Genomic DNA, 21,148 nt, shown 5'->3' with positions numbered 1-21,148 from the left:
AACAAAGCTGGGCTAAGCGCTGGAACATACTGCCATTGGTACCAATGAGTAATGGAACCTGTTTGGGTCCTTGAGGCTCTGGACACACTAATGCCAACACACTAATGGATTGTTGCACTCCTGTCAACTTCTCCGGAAATTGCAACTGCACTTCCACATAGCCACGATATGGGAAACTGGAATCACTCAATCCCCAGACAGCTAGTCCAGAAATGGGGTGAATTGGAGTATCAGCCAGGTATTGGTTATACCATTCTTCAAAGATAATAGTTACCACGGATCGACTGTCCAGCAAAGCTTGACAAGGCGTACCATTTACCTTCACTGGAATAACCGAAGATGGTCCCACTAGTCCTTCAGGGATACTGATGGTTGGTTTGACTTGAACCGCGCTTCTCTTCACAGAACAGTTATGTTCCTCACCAGGAGCCTCCTCATTCCTCTGTTTTCCTCTTGCTTTTCGCAGAGATTGAATGAGCTTCTGAATCACTTTCTTCTCATTTACAGGAGCTTTGCATTTTGAAGCAATGTGTCCATCACCTCCACACCTGTAGCAGAAGTAATCTTCTGAGCTATTAGAAGATCCTGGTACTTTTGATCGGGTGAACTTCACTGATGCTTGGTTTCCATCTGAAGAAGTTTCTTTCTCCACTTTAGCTGTTGGTTGTACAGCCATCACTTTCACTTGCTGTCTGAGTTTTTTCACTTCTTTCTTCAGAGCTTGTACCTCATAACTTTCATCAGTGAGCTCGGATACTTGCTGGCTTTTATGTTTCTTTTCAGCAATCACATCATCCTTTGACTTAACGGTTAACTTTGCCACCATAGTTTGTAAGTCTTTGATCTCATTTGCAAGCTCTTGAAAGAATGGGTCTTTGACACGCTCACTTCCAACTTGCACTTGACGAACTGTTGGATTAGACTTTCGTCTTTCAGTTTCTCGTACCTCCTCTTCCCGAATCTCATGTAGTAGATCTAGGAAATCAGGTGGGTTACTCTTTCGTTCCCTTAGCCGTAACTGAAGCAACATGATGTCAGACTGGGTTGCTCCTCTGATGAGCTGCTCCAGACGTGCTTTTCCAGCAGACTGGGCAGGTAGGCCTCCCCTTTGTACAACCCTGATCAAGATTTTCTCAAGTCTCCTCAGAAAATCCGACAAGCATTCTCCATGACGTTGCCGTAGTGCTCTGAACTTGAAATACAGATCTTCTCCAGACTCTGAGCTTCCAAAAGCACTTTCAATAGCTGCTAAGTACTCTTTTGGAGATGCTTCAGCATTGGTAAACCTTACCGCTTGGATAATCTCCAAGGCTGGTCCACGCAAACTCTCCACAATCCTTAGCTTTTTTACTTTTTCGGAACGATCACTTTCCTCAACCATGAGCATTGCTTGTTCCGTCCAATTCTCTAAATTATCCTCTCCAGCCGGAATGGGAGTGATACCTGAAAAGGTCCTCAGCCGTCTAAAAGAACTGCTATCACTTGAGATTTTGGTGGTTTTAGCAAGCAATTCACCAACCGCCCTGATGATAGACTCAGGCGTAGAAGCATTTAACAAGTTAGGTGAACTTGATCCTTGATGTTCTTCTCTTAGCCCTGATTCATCAACAAAACTTTCCCCTCCTCCATCTAAAGCATTACCCTCCATTCTGTTAGCACTCAGGATCCATGGGTCTGATCCATCAGCAGGCAATACATCAAGAGGAAGTCTCTCTGCATGCACCTTCTCACGACATTCACAGAGCACTATCAGAGACTGTGATTCTTGGCTATACATCCGTCCTCTTACCCTGACTCTTCCAAGGGCTTTGATAGAATGCATAGTGTCTTCAATTTTAGAAACATCTGTCTCTTCTGGAATTCTACTCACAATGATGGCATAATCTGGATCAATGTCTTCACCTCGACACCAACTTTTCAAGTCAGGGACTGAGATAGGGGTCTGCAAATGAGCCATTGCTAGAGCTAAACTGTTTCTTGTTACTAGAATTACAAACAAAATTCTTTCTTTTTTTTATTCTATATTAATGCTGCTGTAGTAATAAGGGTAATGAAACCCAGCGGTGCCTCCAATTTATGTAACCCCAGTAATGATACCCGCTATATTAAAGCTGGGGCCTGGGTAAGTAACATTATTTGTGTCACAGTTATGATTATCTGTAATAATCACATGTATTCCATTCCCTTCAGCAGCAATAAAGACTATTGAATTAAATACTTGTCTTATGAGTCTTTTTATGTATTTGTATGTGAAATGTAATAAAATAAAATATGAAAATACAAAAAGTCTTTTGGAGTAAAATGAAATGTCAAATTAAATAAGTTTAACGGATTTACAATTTCAGAAAATAAACCAAATACTTATCTCACAAGTGTTAAACACCCTAACATGTATAACTGTTTAACTCAATAACACAGTCTTCAAATAGGTATTCAATGACCTACTCAGTAATTTAAATCAAAACTCACTTAAATGGGCCCACATTCACGCTCTCATTCACACACACTCTATGTTGCAGGCCTGATGGTTTCCCGAACGCGATGTGTCCCACGATACGACAATGTCGATGACAGCGCGCGTGAGCAGCTGTCTCACTCTCCCGCGATGCAACAGAGGAACTCCGGGCTTTTCCGGTCACTCGGAGCGCTATCTGACTCGCCTCCCAAATGCAATGGGCTCGTTGCTCGCGCGAATCACCTCACGAGCGCATGGAGTGAAGTCCAGGATGAATATCACAAAAAAATGCTAAATAAAGTTCTTATCAGCAAAGCAACAATATTTATGACTGATTATGTCTGTATCTACGGGATTATCGTGTGAAAACCCTAATATTTAACTTTCACAATCTTTTTCCTCATCCGACTCGTCTCGTTTATTTTCCTCTCCTCCATTGCGTCATACGTCAGTACGTAAATCAGATATTAAACATTAAATAATATTATATATAATTATATAACTATATACATACAGATGAAAACACTGTAAAGGCACAGACTAAATAAAATATACACATTATAATGTAAAATAAACATTACTTTCAAATTTAGTTTCTTTAGGCTCACCGGGCTACACCAGTTTGCTGGCCAATTAAGAACAGGGATACCATATGGTCCTTAAACCAGGTACTGGTAGCTTTGGCACTGTGTGCAGGTGCCAAGTCCTGTTGGAAATCTGCATCTTCATAAAATTGGTCAGCAGCAGGAAGCATGAAGTGCTCTAAAACGTCCTGGTATACAGCTGTGTTGTCCTTGGTCTGTTGTTCAAGAGTGGCTTGACACAAGGAATGCGACAGCTGAAACCCATGTCTTATATGTTTTATAAAGGAGCACAAATTAGACTGTCTGTACACTCTGTTTGACTATCAATAAAATATGACTGAATGATTTACTTGCAAATGCATTTATCGTCTACCTTCCTTTACAGGTTTTAATTAATATTGTATAAATATATGATTTCCTAGAAAAGTGAGTTACATTAAGTGAAAATGTGAACACTTAAATTAACACAATTTGTTTAACTACATCATGCATTGTCCACTATGAAGTGATGAGAAGCAACGTAGCAGTGGCCTAACTTGACCGTCTAGCCCGATGAAATATGGCTGCCAGTTAACAAATAATTTTTTGTTAATATATCATGTTAAATGGGTTTCATTGCACCAGAGCGCTGTGTCAGATTAAAAGACAAGCCACTGGATTATGAGCTGTCACATATGCTTAGATGAATGATCCATTTTATTGAACTACTCTTTGATTTTCTCATTTTCTTTGTAAGCGGCTCATTCTGTCAGATAGTCAGCGGCAATTTACCACACATTTGTATGGTACGTCAATATGTAATGTCGCTATGTTGCTTAAGAAAGATTGTTTTCTCACAAATAACGCACAACTGTGAAAAATTAAAACTTCAGCTTTGTAGTGGAGGACAGAATTACTGAATTTTTTTGCAGGAGGAAAAAATATAAAATATATATTTTGTATTGACTGTATTGCAGAGATGAAAACTACATTCTTAGTTATGTACAAAGAAAGAAAGAAGACAAAAACAGATATGAGATTAAAAGTAAAGAGAGAAAAACAGATATGAGATTATATCCTCTGGCAAAAGTATCCTGTAGCCTGAACACTGTTTCTCATTTTCATCTGATTAAAGGCATAGACAAAATAAATAAAAACCTGATTGATTTATAAGGCTGGACTATATCCTGAAGCAACTGGTTGTTTTGAAATAATATGAGTTTTATTTTGCTTAACACAAAATACTAACTGTAACAAGTTAATGAAAGGAAAAATAAGTCAAAACATGCAATTTTATGCATTTCTTATATAATGTTAAAACAGTTATACAAGTTGAGCAGTACAGTATATGAAATGCAGTACTGCACACATCTAAGAAAATAAAGCAGCTCAAGGAACAAACTAGTTTAAGTGAGTCAGATATGCATGATTATTAAGTAGATTTTATTTTACAGGTAAAATGGGCCAAAAAGAGGTGTCATTTACACTAATCAACAATTATCCTCTTGAGAAGGATGCAATACTATAGAAATAGCAAAATTAGGGTGTGACAATTAGGTAAAAAAGGCAGCAGAGTCACACACACACACACACACACACACACACACACACACACACACACACACACACACACACACAGACACACACACAGACACACACACACACACACACACACACACACACACACACACACACACACACACACACACACACACACACACACACACACACACACACACACACACACACACACACACATGTTGGGTTTACATGTTTTATGGGGACATTCCATAGGCGTAATGGTTTTTATACTGTACAAACCGTACTTTCTATCACCCTACACCTACCCTACACCTAAACCTAGCCCTCACAGGAGATTGTGCACACTTTTACTTCCTCAAAAAAACTCATTGTGCATGATTTATAAGCCTGTTTCCTCATGGGGACCTGAGAAATGTCCCCACAAGGTCAAAATCTACTGGTATTCCTATCCTTGTGGGGACATTTATACCAGGTACACACACACACACAAACAAAAGAAAAGTTCTCTAAAAAAATTAGAGTAACCAAGACTTGTCACAGCACTAATATTATTGCTTTTTTGTTGGTTTGATTGCTTCGATTGTCCTCATTTGTAAGTCGCTTTGGATAAAACCATCCGCTAAATGACTAAATGTAAATGCATACAGCTTTAAAAAATATGGTGTTAAACCAATAATTAACCACCAGGAACCATCCCTGGTGCCACCATTTTACAGAACTGCAAACTACCCAAAGTCTCCAAAAGTACAAGATGTTGGGTTCTCAGCATGACCCCCATTTAATAAGAATCACAAGCTGAAGTGTTGTGAAATACATGATGACTGGCTTAAAAAAAAAAAAAAAAAAGGTTGATGAACAGACAGGTTGAGAGGCACTAGCAGCAACTGAAGTTAGACAGCAGCAGCGTTGGAGAGGGACTCATGGCGTGAGCTTCTACTAACAAGCTGCTCTGTCCATTTATTTATTAATGCTTACTTTAATGATGCTGCTGTGTTTGAGTATAGCATAATTTTTAAAAGAAATGCACAGAAACTTCAAGTGGAAACTTTTTGAGACATTAATTATGATGAATGTGTCAGTGTCCATAAACACTAAACCACAATTCAGACATAAAAGAGACTCCCAGTGCTGTAATTGGTTTCAATGTATACTTATAAATACATTACTATGGCACCCCAAGGATAAGAGGCACTCTTTGAAAGTAAGTATTTATGGTAGCAGATATGTATTTAAAATATAACACATACTGTATATAGCAGAGAGTGGGGTGATTTGAGTGATTTTGCTGATGTGACCACAAATATTTAAAGAGTATACATTTTACTCACCTTATGATGGAGAAAGGTCCATGGAAAAATTGGCAAATACGTTTAAGTTCACTGCTGGATAATGCAAGTTTCTTAAAATTATAGTGTTGAATTGCTTTATTTAAGTTCATTTGATTTTACAATATTTATTTATGTATTAAATTAAGTTGAAATAAGTTTTAACATGCAAGCAACCATTGAACCAATGTAAAAAATAGTTGATTTGTGAAACTTTTGCAAATTAATGTTGAAAAATCAACAAAGCACCACTGTTGTGATCAGTATTTGCTTTAGTTGGACTCTTGACTCACTGTACTTTAAGTTTTCCCCTTAAGTGCTGAAAATACATTGGTTAAGGCAATGGAAGCTGAAATCCACTGGGATCAGATTATGGCGATTGCAATCATTGTGAGCTTATTTAAATATTTGTTCACAAATGTGTTTGGTTTTATATGTTTGTTTATAATGTGAGATACTACAATGAGAGATGTAAGCAGTTTTCACAGATATCACACTTTTAGGAATTAAAAGAAAAAAATGTTGCTGAATCAAATTTTCAAAAGGGACCATCAAAATAAAGTGTTACAGATTTACACACACACACACACACACACACACACACATACATACATATATATATATATATATATATATATATATATATATATATATATATATATATATACACACACACACACACACAAATTGTATATTTGGATTTTTAGAGGGCATTAGATTTATTTATTTATTTATTTTATTATATATTTTTTTTTTTTTACTGAAAAACTATACAAATATATTAATAACATGATATTATTGAAGTGCTCTCAGTGGGATCGATTGTTCCAGTGTCACAATCAATGACTCAAACTATGCCTCTTCCAAACATAATAATGTAATTTGTCCTAGTATAAATAGAATGATGAATCAGGTACATCAACATCTTTACAAACTTAATATGCTGTGGTTTTCTAATAAAGTGATCTCTAAAACCCCTGGAGGCATAGCAATTGAGTATACGGACTTTGAGGTATCATTCTCTTGCCCTCTGAAAATTTGTGTTGTTATTATTATTATTATTATTATTATTATTATTACTTGACCATGACCATGGCCTTTCAAAGATGACAGTAATAACACAATATATCTATATATTTGGAAACATCTTCAAGATGCAGTTGAAGATATAATTGTTCAACTGCAATATGGTATGGCATCACTAAACAGGGTAACATTATTCACATACAGAAGGCTAGATATTCAGGATCAGTTAGAAACAGTGACATTCCCTTGAATGCATCATGCAACTCTCTCTCCCCTCCGTTAAAGCTGCTAGAAGCAAGGGATTAATTATGTTTCAGGCACTGAAAGTATTCAAATAAATTATCAAGTTGACATACTATTAACTTGAATGAAATGAACATGAACACATTGTGTAGTAGCTTCCTAAAATCTTTGTAGGTAGCACACTAGCTGACATCAGAAATTTGTGCATTGGAATTAAAATAATCCACTCATCATTTTTTTTTTTCCCATTTCCATTCAATCTTAACAGAAAAGAGCCAGAAGCAATCCATTCCTGTAGAGTAAAATGCAGGCTTGGGTAGTTAAAGTTGAGGTACTGTAATTTTGACATTTGTGGGTACTCTAGTTTGTTTCTCCATTAATGTCAGTCAGTGCATTGGAATTGGTGATTGTGGATGGCCTCTCGGCCACAAAGAATGCAAAAATTCCTTCTGATTTTAGCCAAGAAGGTCATCCTCCTAGCTGCACAATGTTTATCTCTTTGTCCAACTCTGGACACAAGTTGAGCAGTCTACTGCTATGAGGAAGGGGCTTGTTATGTTTCAGGCACTGAGAGTCTTCAGAGAAATGATCAAGTTGCTAAGCTCTCCACTGGAGCTTGCATAAAACGAACATTGTGCAGTAGCTTCCAGTAATTCCTTGTAAACTGGCTGGCATCAGGCATTTTCGTATTAAAATATACTACAGTGAGGGCACAAAACACTTACTTTTGCCACTGTTAACTGTCATGGGAACTGTTAATATTACTTACAGGCCATTGATTAGACTGCCTTAACATGAAGCAGTGTTCATTACTCCATCAGTTTTGTCTGGCCAGTTCTTTAAGTCATCACCAGGATTCTAAGATAAGTCCATATACAATTAATACTACTGAGCTGCTGCCTCTTGATCCTGGTGCTGGCAAATACTTGGAGCACAAAGTAGTTTGACAATAATCAAGGGTAAGTTGTTTTCTGAGAAGTTGCACTTATTAGGCCCCACAGAGTGGGGCGCAGAGTTTGAGCCTTGGAACAGATAACTGTTTCTTGGGTACGACCTTTGAATCAAGCAAGTAGGAAAGTTAGCTATACCTTTGCTTAACATTTCTCTGGTAGCATTTTCATGCATTCTTTTCTTATGCATGTATCTCTCTTGCAACAATCTCCATATCTGGTGCCACATGGCATCTAGGAAAGGTAATAGTAGAAAGGGATTTGAGTTCTACTGCCATTGCAGAATTTTCTCAGGAAATAGAGGACTTATTTAATTTCCTTGGCTTAGTCCATAGTTTTTGGATAAAGATATTTGCTCTGGTTGTATAAGGAAACATGAATTTAATGATTGACTGGTGAGGACCCAGTATAAATTATAAATGGTAGACATTTTGTACTCCAAGGGTTGGTGCTTGCAGCTAAGGTTATTAAGCAGTGCCAGTGAAGACCTAAGGTATTCAGATACTTCTGTATATTTATGTGACAGCCAGAGTTCTGAACTAGTAGACTGGGTTTCTTTTGGAGTTAGTAACTAATCTAGTCCAAGGCCTAATGTTGGATTTTGAATCCTTCACTACCTACACAGCAAAAAGGCCAGAGTTAATTTAACTCTCCAGGGAGTTTATTTGAGTCCACTCTCAAGAGTGTCAAGTGTTAAAATCAGAGTGTTAAATTAACACTGAAGCAGAGTTAAAGTTAATGAGATAATTAGTGATTAATTGATGATTGATCATTACTGAAGACACCTGATGTTAACAAGCAGAATTGCCAAAGAAGAAAATCACATTTTTAAGCAACCATTATAGTCTCTCTCTCTCTCTCTCTCTCTCTCTCTCTCTCTCTCTCTCTCTCTCTCTCTCTCTCTCTCTCTCTCTCTCTCTCTCTCTCAGAGCATGCTGGGAGTGAGTGGTGACTCTCTGCTTTTTTTTCCTATTTCAATCTTTGGTATAGGGTTTAAGTTTTGTTTTTTTTTTTTCTCGTATTTTACACTTTTTGGGGCTTTTTTGTTTTTGCAGGGGGGTGGGTTTGGGCGTCGGAGAAGCATGGCGGGTGCAGGTGCGCGGGTTTTGAGCTCACTCACGCGTCGTCACGGAGTAAAAGTGGCGTCCGCAGTGAGCGTTGAGAGCTGTTGTTTAGCTGTGGGTGAAATCGTGGGACATGAGAATGTTTTGTCTGCCTCAAAGATGAACAGCGCTATCGTTATATTCTTAAGTACAATAGAAAAGGCTAATGAGCTAGTTCAGAGAGGAATTATACTTGACGGCATTCTCACTCCCGTTCTACCACTTTCATTACCGTCAAAGAGAGTCACTCTCTCGAACGTCCCGCCGTTTATTAGTGATGATATTTTAATACAAGCACTGTCTCGCTATGGAAAATTGGTCTCATCGATTAAAAAAATTGCAATTAGCGGTGGTTCTCCTCTACTGAAACATGTTATATCCTTCAGACGCGCAGTTTACATGATTGTAAACAATGACGCTGATCTAGACCTCGTGCTGAATTTCCGAGTTGATGACTTTGATTATGTGGTGTTCATAACCACTGACAAGATTAAATGCTTCGGCTGTGGTAAAGTCGGCCATATGGTCCGAGCTTGTTCCAGCAAACAAGGAGCGGCTGACCCGGAAGGCGCAGCAAACGGCGGTGAGCAACCGGCCAATGAAGCAGCCGAGATGGAATCAGCAGTGGCGCCGATCATGCGGGCGCTGAGACTGAGGAGAACGCAGCGGTTTCAGTGGAGGAGGAAATTCAGAGTTCAAAAGATGTAGAAGACAAGCGAGACAAAGGTGAGTCAAGCGATAAAAGAGCTTTAGAAACTGATATGGGGGATGTTCGGGAGGCTGACGATAGGACTGATGAAACTAGTGTGGAACAAACAGTGTTTAAGGTGCCGCTGAAAAGAAAGAAGTCAGACAAAGCCCATGATTTTCGGCAATTGAAGAAAGTAGATCTTGAAGATGTTCCTGGTCAGATCGATTCAGGGAGTGATAGCGAGTTATCTGATTCAAGTACTACCTTGTCACAGAGTGAGTTTTCCGGCCGCAATTATGATGTAGATGACATTAAGCTGTTCCTTAGGTCAACAACGAATAAGAGAGGGGTTTTAGTCAATGAATACTTCCCAGATATTGGACAGTTTGTAGAAAAAACTAAAGGTTTCATGGCTGAAGGTTGTTTCTCAAATAAAGAGGTGTACCGGTTAAAGAAAATATTGCGGAAACTTAACATGGACTTGAATGATAGTAGTGAAAAAGCTTAAATCAATCATATGGCAAAAAAGAGCTGAATTGTTTGAAGTTATTAAGCAGAAAAAGGTTGATGTTATTCTCATTCAAGAGACACACAGTGATGTAAAAAACTCTGCTGATTGGATGCAGGAATGGGATGGTGTTTCTGTCCACACTTAGTGGTGGTGTTGGAATTTTATTTACTAAAAGTTTTTGTCCAATTTCATATCAAGTTGATGAGATTGTGAAAGGAAGGCTTTTAAAAATAAGAGCAATTTTTGAGAAATATGTTCTGATTTTTGTTTGTGTTTATGCTCCAACATCAGCAGTGGAAAGATTGTTGTTTTTTGTTACACTTGGTTCCTCTTTACAAAGTTGTAGTACTGAAGAATATTTGTTTATAGGTGGTGACTTTAATTCATATTTAAGTCATATTGACAGGAATCATATTGAGCCTCACATGCCTTCACGTGAACGTCTTATTAAGGTTATAAATATGAATGATTTATGTGATAATTGGAGGCATTTTCATGATGGACAAAGACAGTATACATGGGCTCATGCTCGTGATAACTTTTTGTCTCTTGCAAGATTAGATCGTTTTTATGGTTTTAAACATCAGTTGGGTATTTTTAAAAGTTGTGTCATTTTTCCAGTCAGTTTCTCTGATCATCACATGATTTTGTGTTATTTCTTTCTAAATCAAATTAAGCACCAGAGTGCCTATTGGCATTTCAACACTAATTTGTTGTGTAATAATGACTTTAAGGGTGTCTTTAAGCTGTTTTGGGAAGATTTTAGGAAAACAAAAGGTTCATTTCAAGATTTACAGCAATGGTGGGATTTTGGAAAGGTTCAAATCCAAACAAACAGCTTTGTCAACAGTACACTTCCAACGTCACCAAAGAGTTAAATAATTCCATGAAAGCCTTGGAGACATAAATAATTAAATTACAGAACTTAGCTGATTCAACGAGTAATCAAAATTACACAGAGATTATCTCAAATAGAAAAACACAGTTAGCAGACCTACTGGGGTTGAAAACACAAGGAGCTCTGATACGTTCTCGGTTTTTGAGTATTGAACAGATGGATGCACCATCCAAATATTTTTTTAGTCTTGAAAAGAAAAATGGTCAGAAACGTTTTTTTGCATGCTTTACATTCTGAGACAGGAGATATTTTAACTAATCATGCAGAAATACGTGATAGAGCTTGCAAGTTTTATGAAAACTTGTATAACACTGAGCTGGGAGCAGCCTGGGATTCTGAGAGTCCTTTTTTTGTAGGCCTGAGTCAAGTGTCAGAGAGGGCGAATGCAGATCTCTCAGGTGCCCTAAGCCTGGGGGAGTTGCACAAGGCCCTACAAAGCATGGATTCTGGAAAAGTGCCAGGAATTGATGGTCTTCCGGTTGAATTTTATAAATTCTGTTGGGAAGAGGTAGGGAAGGATCTTTTGCAGGTGCTTAATGACAGTTTGGCCTCAGGCAGGTTGCCGGTGAGTAGCCGAAGAGCAGTCATTACTCTCCTCCCCAAAAAAGGAGATATTTTAGAAATTAAGAACTGGCGTCCTGTCTCGCTTCTATGCTCCGATTATACATTGCTTTCTAAGGTTTTAGCTAATAGGTTAATGAAAGTTATAGATCAGGTGGTGCATCCAGATCAGACTTATTGTGTTCCAGGCAGGTCTATTTTTGATAATGTTACCCTTATGCGGGACATTTTTGATGTCTCCAAGTTGCTTGGTATTAATATTGGACTCATTTCACTAGATCAAGAAAAAGCTTTTGATAGAGTTGAGCACCCTTTGTGGAGAACATTAGAAGCTTTTGGATTCTGTCAGGATTTTATTGATAAAGTAAAAGTGCTTTATGGTGATGTTGAAAGTGTGCTGAAAATAAACGGTGGCTTATGCACTCCTTTTAAGGTCTGTAGGGGTATAAGACAAGGTTGTTCACTGTCTGGAATGCTATATTCACTTGCTATAGAACCTTTGTTGCAACAATTAAGGAGAAAAGTTTGTGGTCTGAATTTACCTGTTTGCAAAAACAATGTCATTTTATCTGCCTATGCTGATGATGTGGTGGTTTTGATTGATGGACAAAATGATGTGCATGTGTTAATGGAAATTTTAGAAGAGTTTAAAGTTTTATCATCAGCAAAAGTTAATTGGAACAAGAGTGAAGCCCTTTTAATTGGAAATTGGTCAAAAGGGAAACCAAATCTTCCTGATGGTTTGAACTGGGAAACAGGAGGCTTTTAAGTATTTAGGAGTGTATTTGGGGGATGAAATGTCCATTCAGAAAAACTGGGAAGGGGTTGTTGACAAGGTGAAAGGAAAACTTGATAAATGGAAATGGCTAATACCAAAGATGTCATACAAAGGGAGGATGTTAATTGTGAATAATTTAGTAGCTTCCAGTCTTTGGCACAAGCTGGCCTGTTTGGATCCTCCAGCACAGCTCATAGTAGAAATTCAAGGTATTTTGGAATTTTTTTTGGGGGATAATTTGCATTGGGTCCCACAGGGTGTGTTACATTTACCCAAAGAGGAGGGTGGCAATGGTTTGATACAACTGAAAAGCAGAATAGCAGCTTTTCGTTTGCAATTACTACAAAGATTTTTGTATGACTCTTCAGTGAATGGTTGGCGGGCAGTTACATGCTCCATTTTACACAGTGCTGCAGGATTGGGTTTGGATAAATCTTTGTTTTTAATGAACCCTCTAAAACTAAATGTGACTAGATTGCCAGTGTTTTATAACAATCTCTTTAAGGTTTGGAGTCTTTTTGACTTGCAGAGAAATGTGACGACGCCCTCTCTCCGCTGGCTTTTGGAGGAACCTTTGATAAATGGAGCTCGTTTTGATTTAACAAAGGACAGTTCCTCCTTTCATGGACTTAATGCACTGTTGCTGAATTCACAGATATCTCACTCTTGGACATTTGATTCATATTTCTGGGATGGACTTTGCAAAGACAGAAATGGTGGCCTCGTGTTTAAAGGTCAGGTCTATGCGGACTGTTGAACAAATGCTAAAAAAGCTGGAAGTCACTGGTCAGTGATGAAGAAAAAAGTCTGCTGAAGGACTATTATGGAGGAGTAAATGTCCCGAATTCAGAAGATTGTTTCCCTTTATTTTATTTGTTACCCAAATTAGAGGGTTGTAAGGGACCTCTTCTAGATGTTGAAAAACTTGTGTGCTTGGACTTATCTTCAGCAACTGGCAAAGTTCTTTATAAAATATGTGTTAAAATTTTTAATAAAAAAAAATTATTAAAAAAAAATATTGAATGGAAAAAGTTGACACGCCTTGGCGTAAGGTTTTGGGTGTAGAAGAGAGTGTGAAACCTGAATGGAGGTCACTGTATAAGCCACTGTTATCCAAAAGGTCAGGGGATATACAGTGGAGACTTCTTCACTGTGCCATTGCAGTTAATGCTTTTATTTCAGTCCTTAATCATGAAGTCATTTCTGATTGTCCCTTTTGCTCAAAAAGATAAACTGTTTTTCATGCTTTTATGGAATGTGACAGATTGAAACCTTTATTTCTACTTTTGGAAAACATTTTCACTTCCTTTAATGAATTGTTTTCCATGAGAATTTTTGTCTTTGGTTTTAAGTTTGTTAGAAGTAATAGGCTTACATGTCAGCTTTTGAACTTTGTTTTAGGACAGGCTAAATTAGCCATTGATATGAGCAGGGAAAATAAGGCTGAAAGATTATCTGGTGAAGATGTGGTTGTAATGTTTTAAAATTGGGTCAAATCATGGGTGTTGATTGATTTTTGTTTTTATAAGTCTACAAGAGATTTAACAACATTTGAGATGAAATGGTGTGGTAATGGGGCAGTGTGCTCAGTTGTTGAAGAAGAATTATTTTTTACACTTATGTTGTAAGTTATTTATTTTCTATTTTTGGTTAATGATTTCTTTGGTGTTTATGTGATGTAATGTAACTTTGAAACTGTCAAAATAAGTTTATTAACAAAGTGTGATTCATGGTAATAAAAGGCATTTTAAAATTCAAATTCTCTCTCTCTCTCTGTCTCTCTCTCTCTCTCTCTCTCTCTCTCTCTCTCTCTCTCTCTCTCTCTACATGATCAACTTAAAATTACACAAGAATGATGTAAAAAATAATGTAGCAGAGTTTATAAATATTTGGTGTCTTAATAGTGTTTTATGTTGTTTTGAAGAAAATGTGTTACCCCTTCAGTCGAGTCACTTCGACGTTACATTGGGAATCGCCTGAGAGACCGATCATCTCTGAGCCTTATATACAAAAAGGCCAATTGCAAATTGGTGAGTGGACGTGCGCGCCGGCCACGCCCCCGTACATACGGGTATATAAGATGGCGCATCACTCAAACAGACTTTCGCTTTCAGAGCCCTCATGCTCAAGCCTTTCACTTCTTCAAGAAGAAAGAACTTCACGTTCCTGCTGCTGCTGCTCTTCTCTGCTGGTGTGCCGATCGAATAAAAGAAACAATCTTCTGAAAGAGTGAATTTCTCGGCGCCGCCAGCGGGGTCCCGCGGGCGGCCGTTTTCACGGCCACAAAAAGCCTCCTGCTCTCCAGCGAGCAAGCCCCATTGAGTGCACAGTGGTGCCGCGGTTTCCTCCCTGGGCAGACCGGGACTAAAAGAGCAATTTCTCACGGCCGTGTAAAGACGTTCTTTTCAAAATGGCTTTCCGGCCATGCGTTTCTGGGTGCGGCAGTTACCTCACCTCTTTGGACGGACATGAAAGCTGCTTCACATGTCTGGGCCTCGAACATGCTGAGGCAGCTTTCACGGATGGTTCGTGCGTTCACTGTGAACGCATGACCATGGGTATGTTGAAGACTCGCCGCTCTCTCGCGAGTAGCCCCCCCCCCTCGCGCCCCACGGCCGGCAGAGCTTTCCTGCCGCTGTGGCGAGGCACGAGGGGGATTTACAAGTCACGGTGCCGAACGTACCGCCGGCCCCAAAGGCCCTGCGGTCTTCCGCCCGTCAGCATACCCCCGTCGGGATGCCAGAGCAGTACGCCTCTCCGCCATTTGGGCTGGGCGTCTCCTTTGGCGCTCCTCAGGAGGAAGAGATGTCGGTCAGTGAGGACGGAGAGGAGGGAGAGTCAGGGAGTGAGGACGCTCTTCCGGCGGCGCAGCGCCCCTCCGAGGTTGCTGCTCCGTCGGAAATAGACTACGAGCTCTCGGCTATGCTCCTCCGAGCCGCCAGGGGGATCGGTCTAGAGGTTACTCCATCGCCTGCGGCTGATCCTTCTTGGCTGGATGACTGGTTCCTGGGGGGGTTCCCACATTTGACGGTACCCACATTTTCACAAAAAGAGCAAAATTCTCACCTCTGGCCTTCGGCCTCGAGTTTCCTTCCTGAGCAGCACTTACACTCCTCGGAACCAGACTCGCGGCCGGCCTTCGCCAGCGCTGGAACAGGGAAGGTAAGCACTACTTAGTGCAGTTAGACACTTCTCCAGGACGTTCATCCTTCTGGGTTTTTGTCTCCCTTCCTGTTTTCCCCTAGGCTGCCCCACCACGGTCACGTCGGTCAACGTTCCCTTGATACCACTACGCTGGTTGATACGGACGGTACGGCCCGGCACCAGGCGTCCACCCAGACTCAGAGGTACCCCTTACATTCTTATTCGGGCAGGCGTGCCTCTGTTCTGCCTGCAGAGGTCGCGTTCCTACTGGCGAAGGACGCGGTCCAGCCTGTCCCTCCAGCCGGGACGAGGTCAGGATTTCACAGTCCCGTCTTCACGTGTCCAGTTAGAGTGGTGGGTTGACATCCGCCCTGGATGGAGCTCTGTTCCGGTCCCCTCTCAGGCTGTCGGCACACACGCTCACGACGAAGTACATACAAGTATGTTTCCGTCTCCAGGGCTGGGTTGCAGCCATCTCCCTGAAGGGCACCCTTTTGTCGCGCCTCGATCTCTCCCGACACACACCCCTTCTGCGGTCTGCTTCGGGGATCGAGCGCTTCAGCGCGAGGTGCTTCCATTTGGCCAGTCCCTCTCCTCCCTGCCTTTTTTTCTAGGCCACGGGAGCTCCCCTGTCCCCTCTTCGGCAGACAGGAGATCGCGTCTTCAACCGGCTCCTCGACTGGTGCTTTTTCAGCCCACTCGTGAGTTCCGTTCTGCGAATATAGGGACCGGTGCCTCGCACCCTGCCATCTGGTCCTTCAGGCCAACCGAGGGAAAATCCTTTTCCTCGGCCGGGAGCCTGACTCGGTCCGCAGACAGCCCGCCCTATTACCAAGCGCGCGCAGTCAGTGCTGCAGTCCCTGAGTTAATCAGACACAACTCAGCGGTCCCTCTCAAAATTCAGAGGCTCCTGGGGCACATGACAGCTCTAGCCGCTTGCCGCTAAGCTTGTTCCATGTGAGACCGCTTCAGCACGATCGAGTCCTATGATGGGCATGGCACCTCGGCTCACTCCGGACTGGCGTTTTCCCGCAGTATTGCCGACAAGTCAATCCGTGGCTTACCACGGGTTGGGTTGCCATGTACGACTGATGCTTACAGCTCATCCCCATCCGCTCCCACGGAGTCTAACGTGGCAGATTTTGCTGCTTGCCATTCACTTAAAGCAGGGAAACTCAACCGTGCAGCCGGTCGGCTCCCACGGCAGTCCACCCACCTGCAGAATGGCGACTCCACCCCGTGACGCAGCTAGTTGGAACTATATCGGCAAGGCCCAGCCACATCCGCTCGCCCTTCCAACTCCTTCCATTGCCAGCTGCCTCTTTTCAGAGTAACACTGGTACACAGCTGACCTCCGGGGCCCAAGTACGCCCTTCCCCAGCGAGCCTCCTTGCACAGGCACTGTGCAAGTCCAGGGAGGACGAGGAGTAAGAATTGTTGGTTGCGCTGCAAGAGTGGCCCACCCGGACTTAGGTTTTTAGTAACCGTTCCCTCGCGGCCGTCTCTCCCTGTAGGGCACGATTTGACACCCTAGACCTCTCCGGCCTTTCACAGGCCATGATAGAAACTAACACTTAGTACCTAGCTCCCTTGACCAGGCAGGCTTACGCACTGAGATGAGGTCTATTTGCTGGCATTCCTCTTGCTCAGAGGACCCACAGAGATACACGATTGCAGTAATGCTTCCCTTCCTGCAGGAGAGTGTGAGCGCAGGCTGTCCCCTCGACTCTCCAAGTATATGCCGCTGCTTCGCCGCATATCACATGCAGTAGATGGAGCAAAGTAGGTAAGCATTCACTGGTCGTGAGGTTCCGCAGAGGTGCCCAGAACGCACCTCATACCCTCTTGGGACCTTCCCGTCGCCTTCAGGGCTGCGGGACGCTCCAATTGAGCCATTGGCCTCAGTCGAGCTAGCATTCCTGTCATTAAGACAGCGCTCCTGACTGCCCTGGCTTCCATCAAGAGGGTAGGAGACCTACAAGCTTTCTCTGTCAGTGTAGAAAAGGAACACCTCATACCCTCTGGGACCCCCCCGTCGCCTTCAGGGCCGCGGGTCGCTCCTTTGGAGCCATGGGCCTCAGTCGAGCTAGAATTCCTGTCATTAAGACAGCGCTCCTGACTGCCCTGGCTTCCATTAAGAGGGTAGGATACCGACAAGCTGAGGTTCCTCAGAGGTGCTTAGAACTCACCTCATACCTCTTGGACCTCCCTGTCGCCTTTCAGGGCCGCGGGTCGCTCCATTGGAGCCACTGGCCTCAGTCGAGCTAAAATTCCTGTCATTAAGACAGTGCTCCTGACTGCCCTGGCTCCCATTAAGAGGGTAGGAGACCTACAAGCTTTCTCTGCCAGCAAAGCGTGTCAAGAAATTCGGGCCCGGCGACTCTCACGGTACCACTGAGACCCCGGCCCGGTTATGTGCCCAAGGTTCCCACCACGCCTTTCCGCGATCAGGTGGTGAACCTGCAAGCTCTGCCCCGGAGGAGGCAGACCCAGCCTTGCGATGTTGTGTCCATAAATGTGTGAAAATAGAATCACTCAGCATTTCAAGCGCATCTAGCAGCTTTTCTGCTTCGGGGTTCAGCAGAAAGGGAATGCTTCCCCAAACTGAGGTTGGCAAAATGGGTGGTATATGCCTTCTTCCTGTTATACTCAGGGACAGCCATGATCCTTGGTTCATGGCACCTCACCAGCAGATGTAAAAACCGGAAGCTGCGGGCTGGGCGACACCCTACCTTCGCTTGGTTCTACAACCTTGCGTAGAGGCCGTTCTCCCGTGTCCTAACATAAGGACTCACAGGTGAGCGGGAAGACCGGCTGGTGTCGGCTTGCTGCGCCATTCCCACGTGGATCCGTGCGCTATTCCCCAGAATGTTCCCTCCGGCGAACCCTGGGTCCTCCTGCCCCGCAGTCAGGGCTAGGCGCGGAGTAGTCCTGCACTGTGATCCTGCCTGGGTCTCCTTCGCCCCGCAGGTTGTGGCTTAGTTTTTATTTATTCCAGCGGAGGAGACCGCTGTTTCCCTCGTGTATCCCTAAAAACCCTTATGGATATATTGAATTATTCTCATTTCCACATGTAAAAATTTCATGTGCTCCGCCCCCCCAACCCATGCTTCAGTACAACTGGCATCCCTGGAAAGGCCCCCTTGCTGGGCCTCAGGGCGTTGGGAAGGTTACGTTACACTTCGCCTGCCGGCACGTACTCTTGTCAGCACGTGAAGTTGTGCGTAACGCGGTGCCAGGGCCGTGGCCTGTTCCATGGGTCAGTTCCCAATGTAACGTCGAAGTGACTCGATTGAAGGGGTAACGTCTAGGTTACGAAGGTATTACATTCCCCTGCCACGTCCCTGGCGTCGCGCTGACGCCGGCTTGACCGGCTCTTCAGCGAAAACCTGTTTGAGTGATGCGTCCACTCGCCAATTTGCAATTGGCCTTTTTGTATATAAGGCTCAGAGATGATCGGTCTCTCAGGCGATTCCCAATGTAACGTCTCCGCTCCCTCCTTCGGGGAACGTGGGTTACCTTCGTAACCTAGACGTTGTGTTTTGGGGTGCTATTGGGTGAATTTAGCTTTGTTCATTTTGTTTGATTTTTGGAATCGCTGAACTGTTTTATTCTTGTTGTTGTTTTGTTTCTGTTTTAAAGCAATAAAGAGGTTTTGGACCCTCTCTCTCTCTCTCTCTTTGCACATGATCAACGTAAAATGACACAAAAACGTGTTAAAATGGCAATAACACAAAAAAATGTGTTAATAATTTTTAGAGTGTAGCAGCAAAAATAAATAACCCAAGAGTTGTCCAGATCTCCAGGGAAAGGCCTTTAATGATATCAAGGTTGAGCTGCACTGGAATATTTGGAGAATTTGTGTGTGTCTGTTTAAAAAATAAAATAAAAATAAAAATACATAATGAGAAACAAATACAAGATATTACTTCATTTAATCCTCATCAGAAATTTTTCTAAATTCAATATTTTGATGGCAAACTTTCTTATCTCCGCCAGAATATCATGTACTGTGAGCAGACTAAGATCAGGGCCATGTATTGAGAAAGTCAAGCTTCACATTGACTTTAAAATGTTGTGTCTCCAGCCTGCTAGCAGGAAGGAAAATTGGCCATGATAGTCTAATCCCAAGAGGAAGTCAATCATCTTGGACTTTGTCATGCAGATGTGTGAAAAGTAAAATGAAATTTGGTTTTGTACTTCCTTTCAGCCCTTGGTGACAACCCTTACTGGACAAAGACAGATTTATTAGATGCAATGATTTATACTGGCAGGGGTTCCAATCACTTTTGCATTACTTCACAGACATAAGAGTCCCTAAAGTGTCCCTGTAGTTTTAAATATTCAATCATGAAAGCAATTTAAAATCTCATTTTGTACATAAGATCAATTCAACATGCCACATTCATTATTCTAATGTCCTATTAAATATTATACAGTTAATGGAACACAGAAAGTAATCTTGTTGTCCTCATACTAGAAGCATGAATTCATTGTGTGCTAGTATGAAAAACAAGTGTCCTACTGATAAATTATGGACAGAAACACTTGAGAGCAATGATGGAGGGCACATGCCAGATGATCCAATAGTAATTAATTTGAATGTCTCTGTTACATGCCGGCATTAATAAAAGCATGTTTATGTGTTATTGGTTAAGCCTTAGTTTGCATGAGTATCTGTCCTGTCAATCTTGGACAGAATGACAACCTGATTTAAAAATGGAATGCCTGTAGGCTAAATCAGCAATGACATAAACATTAATCTTCATTTGGGGACATTTCTCAGTGAGTATTGATAACAATTATTTATGATTAGCTCACTTCTAGAAACAAAAGTACAAACCTGTCCCTGGGGCACTACTTTTTGTTTTATAAAGGTACTAAAATGTACCATTTAGGTAGTAATTTTTACACTTTCTGTACCAATATGCACCCTTTAAGGTAAATAAGGTACAAATGTGTACCTTTTGAAAAGGTACCACCTCGGTGACTGATTGCTATTTAAACATTTGTATTATTTATGAAATGAAATGTATACAGAATTGTAAGTGCAATTTCTGAATAAAAAGTCCTTATGGAACAGAATAAAAATAAATAAAAATCCAGCTTTTGATGAAATTATGCAATGGTTTTTTGCTCAGCATGAAAATATAGGCTGTCACATATCCATGTTTAATTGATTCTGAGTGACTTGGATCTGGGATTATGTGGGGAAAACTGGACCGGCCTTTGGCATGCCTGGATCAAAAAGCTTAATACCCTTTTTTAGGGGGAAAAAAGCCGGGGCATGTCTTTAGGGGACTGACTCATGTAAGTGCGGGAATGTGGCGTGTGTGACAGCATGTCATGCTTGCTGGT

This window comes from Garra rufa, chromosome 17 (genome assembly GCF_049309525.1).
Source record: "Garra rufa chromosome 17, GarRuf1.0, whole genome shotgun sequence".
Taxonomy (NCBI): Eukaryota; Metazoa; Chordata; class Actinopteri; order Cypriniformes; family Cyprinidae; genus Garra; species Garra rufa.
Note: the sequence above shows the minus strand (reverse complement) of the source record.